Raw genomic sequence first — 7,118 nt, 5'->3', positions numbered from 1 at the left:
TGCGGCAAATTTAAAATTTCCTGGCTCCCAGCTCCTAAACGTAGCCGGGAGGCAGAAGATGTCACCGGGGACCGCGGTGGCCAGTCTCCGGGCCCGTGATCGCCGCTACCCAATGGATAACAGTGATCACGGAAAATTGAAAAAAAGTTAAAGTTTCATCTGCCCTCATGGATCAGATCCATGAGGGAAGATGAAAATACTCGCCCTGGTCCTCCATGATCTCAGGCGGTGATGTACAGCTGCCGCGTACTTCAGCGCACATGCTGATGTGGCGCGCATGCGCAGAAGGCCGGAAAGCCCGGCAAATTTAAAATTCCCCTGCACCCGGCTGTATGTGGTTCCTAGTCACATGATCACCGTTATCCATCAGATAATAGTGATCATGTAAAGTTAAAAGGTGTAAAAAAAAATGTTTAAAAATTAAAATTTCATCCATGAGCGGAGATGAAATTACATACCCAAGGTCCCCCGATGGGATCTTTATCCGCGGACCTTACCCTGGCTTTGGCGGACGCATGCGCAAAAGTCAAGGATAGCCCAGGAAATCTCCTGCTCCTGTCTACCAAAGGTAGCCGAGACACTGGACATGGCACAGGGGGCTGCAGTGAGCAGTATCTGGTCACGTGATCGCCGTTATCCAATGGATAATGGCAATCACGTAAAAGTTTTTTTAAAAAGTGAAAGTTTTATCTCCCCTCATCGATGCGATCAGTGAGAGGAGCTGAAACATCTTCCTGGAGGCCTCCGCATTTGAACCCCGGAGCAGTGACCAATGGCCTCGTTGAGTGGTCCCCGGTCACATGATAAAAAGGTAGCGATCTCCCTTAGGCCGGTCTTACGCGACCGGATAGGAATTATGGATTCCGCATGCGTTTGATCTGTGGGGTCAAAATCTGCAACGCACCCCTAGATGAATTCGTTAAGGGGTCTAGTTTTCAAAATGGGGTCATTTGTGGCGGTTCTCCATCATTTGGCCGCTCAAGGGCTCTACAAGTGTGCAATGGGGCCTAAATCACCTTCAAGCAAAATGTCTGTTCTGAAAGCCACCGGCTGCTCCTCTCCCCATTGAACATACGGACATAAGACTAGGGCGACAATGCGTATGTTTCTGAACACAAGACAAATAGGGGTATCCATTTTGGGGTGTAAATCCTCATTTTCATGTGCACTATAGAAAAAAAACTGCCTTTAAAATAACACATTTGCAAAAATGGGAAATTTTATTTTTTCTCCTTTAGGGATGGGGTGTAGTCGCGCCTGAACGAGGTGAATTTCTTACTCTTGCCCCTACGTTCGTCTGAATCCGCCCTTTTGGTACATCTTGGAGAAATATTCCACATGTGTGAAAGGTCGATAAGGGGCCCTTCACGTGGTACGGAATTAGGGCAGTTTCACACTGCTGTATGCGCAGCTAAGCTCGCCACTATGCGTAATTGTACATGAATGTTTCTTTTTCTTTTCTCCGGTTGTTTAAACTTCATTCCGTGCAAGAAAGGTGGGGCAAGTGCTTAATAGTGCGGGGAGAACACCGCTAATGGAGACAAAACCACTCAAATCAATGGTTTCGGCACGTTTTCGACGGTCGCATAAAGGGACTAAAACACTTTGTCTGTTTCAGCCCTTAGTCGGCGCGGACATTTCCGCATCCCCATGCTATCCCTATGGGGCTTGAATTCCTTTTTTTGTTGAAATCCGCACGTCTGTACTTCAGAGCCTGCAGTAACTGTGAGGATCTGCGCCGCGTCCTGCGGATTGTTAGAATGCGTTTAGAGAATGAAAAGCATTTGTGCCCAATAAGCCACGTCCGCTGAGCAGTGCTGCCGTAAGTATGGGCACGTGACCCACTGCCGTAGCCACTGATTGGCTGCAGAGGGCACATGTACTTACTCGTTAACAAAACGAAGAGGAGCCGCTGCACTGACTGCTGGGGGCAACGACAGCTGAGCGGCATTTATCTGCACAAATAGCAGCCATTTTATTGTTTGGTCCCAAAGTCGGATAATCCCTTTAACACCTGAGATTCCATTTATCTGGCACCCGATCATCCAGAGAGTCTGCTAATCTGGCACCAGTACTGCACTCTAATGTAGAGAGCACAAATTAAGAGTTATTAGCAGCAGCTTTTGAGTTACACTTTCTTGATTGTTTTCTACTCTTGCAAGTGAGTTCTAGATTTTCTATGGCTGTCTGATAATCCAGAATATCTGTGAATCTGATTTCTATCAGGCACTGCAGATGGTGGATTTTCCTGTACTGAAATTGCAGTGAATCCTTGTTCCTCCGCTGGAAGCCCCCTCCCAGCTTCCACGACTCCTGCAGTAGAACCGGACTTCCCCCCAGTCTTCTGTATTGCAGGTAGTCGGTGACCAGCGCCGGCCGCCGGCTGCTGTGCGTGAGCTGGGTGACTCCCTATGCCAGCCTCCTCACTTGTCCCCGAGGCTAGATCTAGACAATCCTGCCATTGTGATCCCTCCTCCAGCAATGACGTCACGGAACAGATCAACCTCGTGTCACCTCCGCTCTCCTCATCCAGGAACAATATCCCGGCTCCGGCGCAGCGGCACGTCCGGCTTAATTACCGCCTCTAAACAGCTTTGCCCAGTGTGATCTGAGAGTGGCCGTAAAATACACCAAAGGGCGAGTCGCGGCATAGGAAAAAATACCAAAGTGCCTAATTGTACGCTCTATGCTTGGACTATTACTGCGCTGCGGTCGCACACGGCAGCTCCGGTATTGACGTAACCTACTTTCTGATGAGCGCTGGCAGTTAAAGGATTATTTGTATTGAGACTCAGACTGTGGCGCTGGCTTATAAGTATCTGCCCCCCCTTATATAAGTATCCGCCCCCACTAAGCCGCTCATTCTCTACCTGCTACAAAATCTTACATCCCAATTAATCTTTGGCCTCTTTCTACATTCGCCACTCTCTCAATTGTTTAGTCCTTGTACCTCTAGGTCGCATCGAGATCTGCACTCAGTCCACAAACATCAGCTCAAGCAGACGAAAAGCGTAAATATTGTAGACAGTGAAATTGCTTTAATCCAGCATCCTAAACTCCAAAAATTCCAATAATCTGGCAATTGATTGTGGAATGGGAATGCAAGATGAATGGATTCCCGCAAACACATATGCCGGAAAAATGCGCCACGGATAATTCCGCACGTCATACATGCAGGTTTTGCAGCAGGTTGGCTGCGGAAGTGCTGTAGATTTCGCCTTTCGCACTTTCACAACAAATGGGTTAAACGTTTGGATTCTGATGTTATCGTTAATTTGTGTAAATGCCGCAGCGACTAAACGACAAACGATAATTCATTCATTCTTCCGTTTCTGCAGGCATAAAAATCCAACGACGATTGGCCGTGTAATCAGGTATTATCTATGAATGACGGCCGGCTTACTGTGAATGGAGGCGGGTGGTCCAAACGCTTCCCGTTCACTAGCGAAGATCGATTGTTTTGAACACCTGAGAAACGGGCGTTTGCGCATTAGTTGGGTGATTTGCGGCATATTTAGGGTGCATTCCAGCGAACAGGTACCGACTTGCAGCCCGGACGCTGCCCAGCCAGTCGTCTGGATGGTTCGGCTGTTGGCAGCCATGGCTGACTGTGACCCGGACGCCGGTACCTGTCGGCAGAGCGCAGCCTCACATTGCCTGATGGCTGAGAACATAAACACTTTTTAAATTCTTCTTGCTTCATCATCGTGCCGTGTACGAGGTTACAAAGCACTGGGGCCCAACGGCACGCCGCTCTACAGTGCTATACCCTTCCACAGGCTCCCTCCTGTCACTAGTCCACCCACGTGTCAGTCTTCTCTGCACTTCTGGCATTCTGTTCATGAAGCTGGAGTAGGATGAACTGTGCCGTTAGCTCCTGATAACAAGGTTTGACACAAGAAGACCCCTCACATTCACACGACAACCAATCACAGGTTTGGGTATTCTGTGAGCTGTGTACCTGGGGCCAGACTGTCTCCCTGCATGTCTACTATCAGGGAAGCAACATAGTGCCCCTGTAAGGCTGCCTGCAGACGTCCGGGTCGGATCCGGCTGCGAGAATTCTCGCTGCGGGACCCGACCCAAGCGTCTTCAGAGAGCAGCGCATCACTCACCTGCTCCCGCGGCCCCAGCTCTGCAGCCGGCGCATGCGCAGAGTGGAGCCAGTGGCCAGGGAGTGACGTTTCGGGAGCCGCGCACAGAAATAGAGCATGCCGCGGTTTGTTTGCCACGCGAGATTTCGCGCGGCCAAATGGCGGCCATCTGCCTAGGATTACGTTTGCTAACGCAATCCTATGGCAGCTTCCACGGGCGGAAATTCTGCGGGAAATCCCTCCGCAGAATTTCCGCCCGTCTGCAGGCGGCCTGACAGCCACACTGCCTCCATAACAGTATCATCTGCAGCTTGTGTCCTACAATAGTGCCATATATTAGCTCTATAACCCCAGTGGCCCCGCAATCGTGACAACTAAAGGGCTCGCAGAAAAGAGACAACCACAGTCCCCCGTAACAGTGACAACCAGTGTCCACCATAATAATGGCAGCCGAATATGTCAGTGTCCCCATAACAGGGCCCATCTCCAGGACTCTATAGTAGTGACAGCGACAGGACCCCCATAACAGGGCCCATCTCCAGGACTCTATAGTAGTGACAGCGACAGGACCCCCATAACAGGGCCCATCTCCAGGACTCTATAGTAGTGACAGCGACAGGACCCCCATAACAGTGCCCGTTTCCATGACCCTATACCAGTAACAGACACAGTGTCCCATAACAATGCTCGTCTCTAAGACCCTATAGTAGTAACAGACAGTGTTCCCATAACAGTGCCCAGAACCATGACCCCACAGTAATGACGGCCACAGTGTCCACATAACAGTGCCTGTCTCCACGAGCCCATAGTAGTCACAGCCTCAGGACCCCCATAACAGTGCCCATCTCCATGACCCCACAACAGTGACAGCCACAGAGTCCCCATAACAATGCTTGTCTCCATAACCCTTTAGTAGTCACAGACACAGTACCCCCACAACAGTACCCGTCTTTATAACGCCATAGTACTGAAAGCCACAGTGTCTGCATTACAGTGCCGTCTACATAACCCCATAGTAGTTGACAGCTACAGGACCCTCATAACAGTGCCTGTCTTCAATGACCTCATAGTAGTGACAGCCATAGTTGCCCCATAACTGTGCCCATCTCCATTACCCCACAGTAGTGACAGACACAGGACCCAATAACAGTGCCCATCTCCATGACTCAATAGTAGCGACAGCAACTGTGTCTCCATTACAGTATCTGCCTACAATGACCCCATAGTAGTGAAAACCACAGTGTCTCCATAACAGTGCCCATGTGTATGACCCTACTGTAGTGAGAGTCATAGTGTCCTCATGACCATGCTCATCTGTATGACCCTATACAGTAACAGACACAGGACCCCCATAACAGTGCCTGTCTCCAATGACTCCCATAGTAGTGACAGCTACAGGACCTCCATAACGGTGCCTGTCTCTAGAACCCCATAGTAGTGACAGCCACAGTATCCCCATAACAGTGCCTGTCTCCAGGAAGCCATAGAAGTGGTAGTTAAAGTGCCCCTTTAGCTGTGCCTTTCCCCATTACCACATTGTAGTGACAGCCACGGTGTCCCCATAACAGTGCCTGACTGCAGAACCCAATAGTAGTGACAGCCACATATGACCCCATAGTAGTGACGGACACAGTACCCCCACGTCAGTGCCCATCTCTATAACGCCATAGTAGTGACAGCCAGAGGACCAGCAGAACAGTGCCAGTCTTCAGGACCTCATAGTAGTGACAGAAACAGAGCCCCCATAATAGTGCTGTCTCTACGACTCTACAATAATGACAGCCGCAGTTTTCCCATAAGTGCCCGTCTCCCGGGCCCTATAGTAGTGACAGACACAGGGCCCCCATAACAGTGGCCAGCTCTAAGACCCCATGGTAGTGACAGCCACAGGACCTCCATAACAGTCCCTGTCTCTAGGACCCCATAGTAGTGGCAATCACAAGACCCCCATAACAGTGCCCGTCTACATGATCGCATAATAGTGTCAGCTACAGGACTCCCATAATAGTTACAGCCACACTGTCAGCATAACAATACTGTCTCTATGACCCTATAGTAGTGACAGCCACAGGACCCCTATAACAATGCTCATCCCCAGGATACCATAGTAGCGACAACCACTGGACCCCCATAACAGTGCCCATCCCCAGCATCCCATTGTTTCCATAACAGTGTCCTCTATCACAGGACCCACAGATCCCCTGATCCCCGCTGTCCTCCATCACAAGACCCACAGATCCCCTGATCCCCGCTGTCCTCCATCACAAGACCCACAGATCCCCCGCTGCCCTCGATCACAAGACCCACAGATTCCCGCTGTCCTCCATCACAAGACCCACAGATCCTCGCTGTCGTCTATCACAGGACTAGCAGGAAGCAACAGATCACAGTGTTCTAACCGCTGCTGTGACGTCACAGATCATACAACCTTCCATTAGAACCAGAAAGAGGAGGCACCATTCAAGGTTCCATAGTGTAGCGGTTATCACGTCTGCTTTACACGCAGAAGGTCCTGGGTTCGAGCCCCAGTGGAACCAGTTTTTTTTTAACCATTTTATTTTACAATTAAAGTGATTTATCTATTTGTTAATTGCTTTATTATTCTAGAAATTTGTGTATTCCAGCCGTTACTTCTACTCTGTATTACATCTTCCTCAGCTCCCACACTGCTGCTGTACATGTATGGCGGCAGCTGCAGGGTAATGCTGGGAAGGCGGGAAGATCCTGCTACCGACCGAGGAGACCCACAGAGGACGAGACTGACTGACTGAGGGGACGAGCTGACCGACTGACACCGAGGGGACGTGCTGACCGACTGACTGAGGGGATAAGGTGGACGAGTTGACTGACACTGAGTGGACGTCCTGACTGAGGGAACGAGCGGACTGACACTGAGGGGACAAGCTGACTGACACTGAGGGAACGTCCTGACTGAGGGGACGAGCGGACTGACTGATTGAGGGGATGAGCTGACCGACTGACTGACACTGAGGGGACGTCCTGACTGAGGGGACGAGCTGACTG

The 7,118-nt window shown here is 50.3% G+C and overlaps 1 non-coding gene across 1 annotated transcript; it reads left to right on the top strand.

Moving 5' to 3' along the window:
* Positions 1–6,558: 6,558 nt before the first annotated feature.
* On the top strand, positions 6,559–6,631 carry TRNAV-UAC (transfer RNA valine (anticodon UAC)). Its single transcript has one exon. It is a non-coding gene; the product is annotated as a tRNA-Val (tRNA).
* Positions 6,632–7,118: the final 487 nt, after the last annotated feature.

This window comes from Eleutherodactylus coqui, chromosome 10 (genome assembly GCF_035609145.1).
Source record: "Eleutherodactylus coqui strain aEleCoq1 chromosome 10, aEleCoq1.hap1, whole genome shotgun sequence".
NCBI classification, from domain to species: Eukaryota; Metazoa; Chordata; class Amphibia; order Anura; family Eleutherodactylidae; genus Eleutherodactylus; species Eleutherodactylus coqui.
Note: the sequence above shows the minus strand (reverse complement) of the source record. Positions and strands in the feature narration are given on the sequence as shown.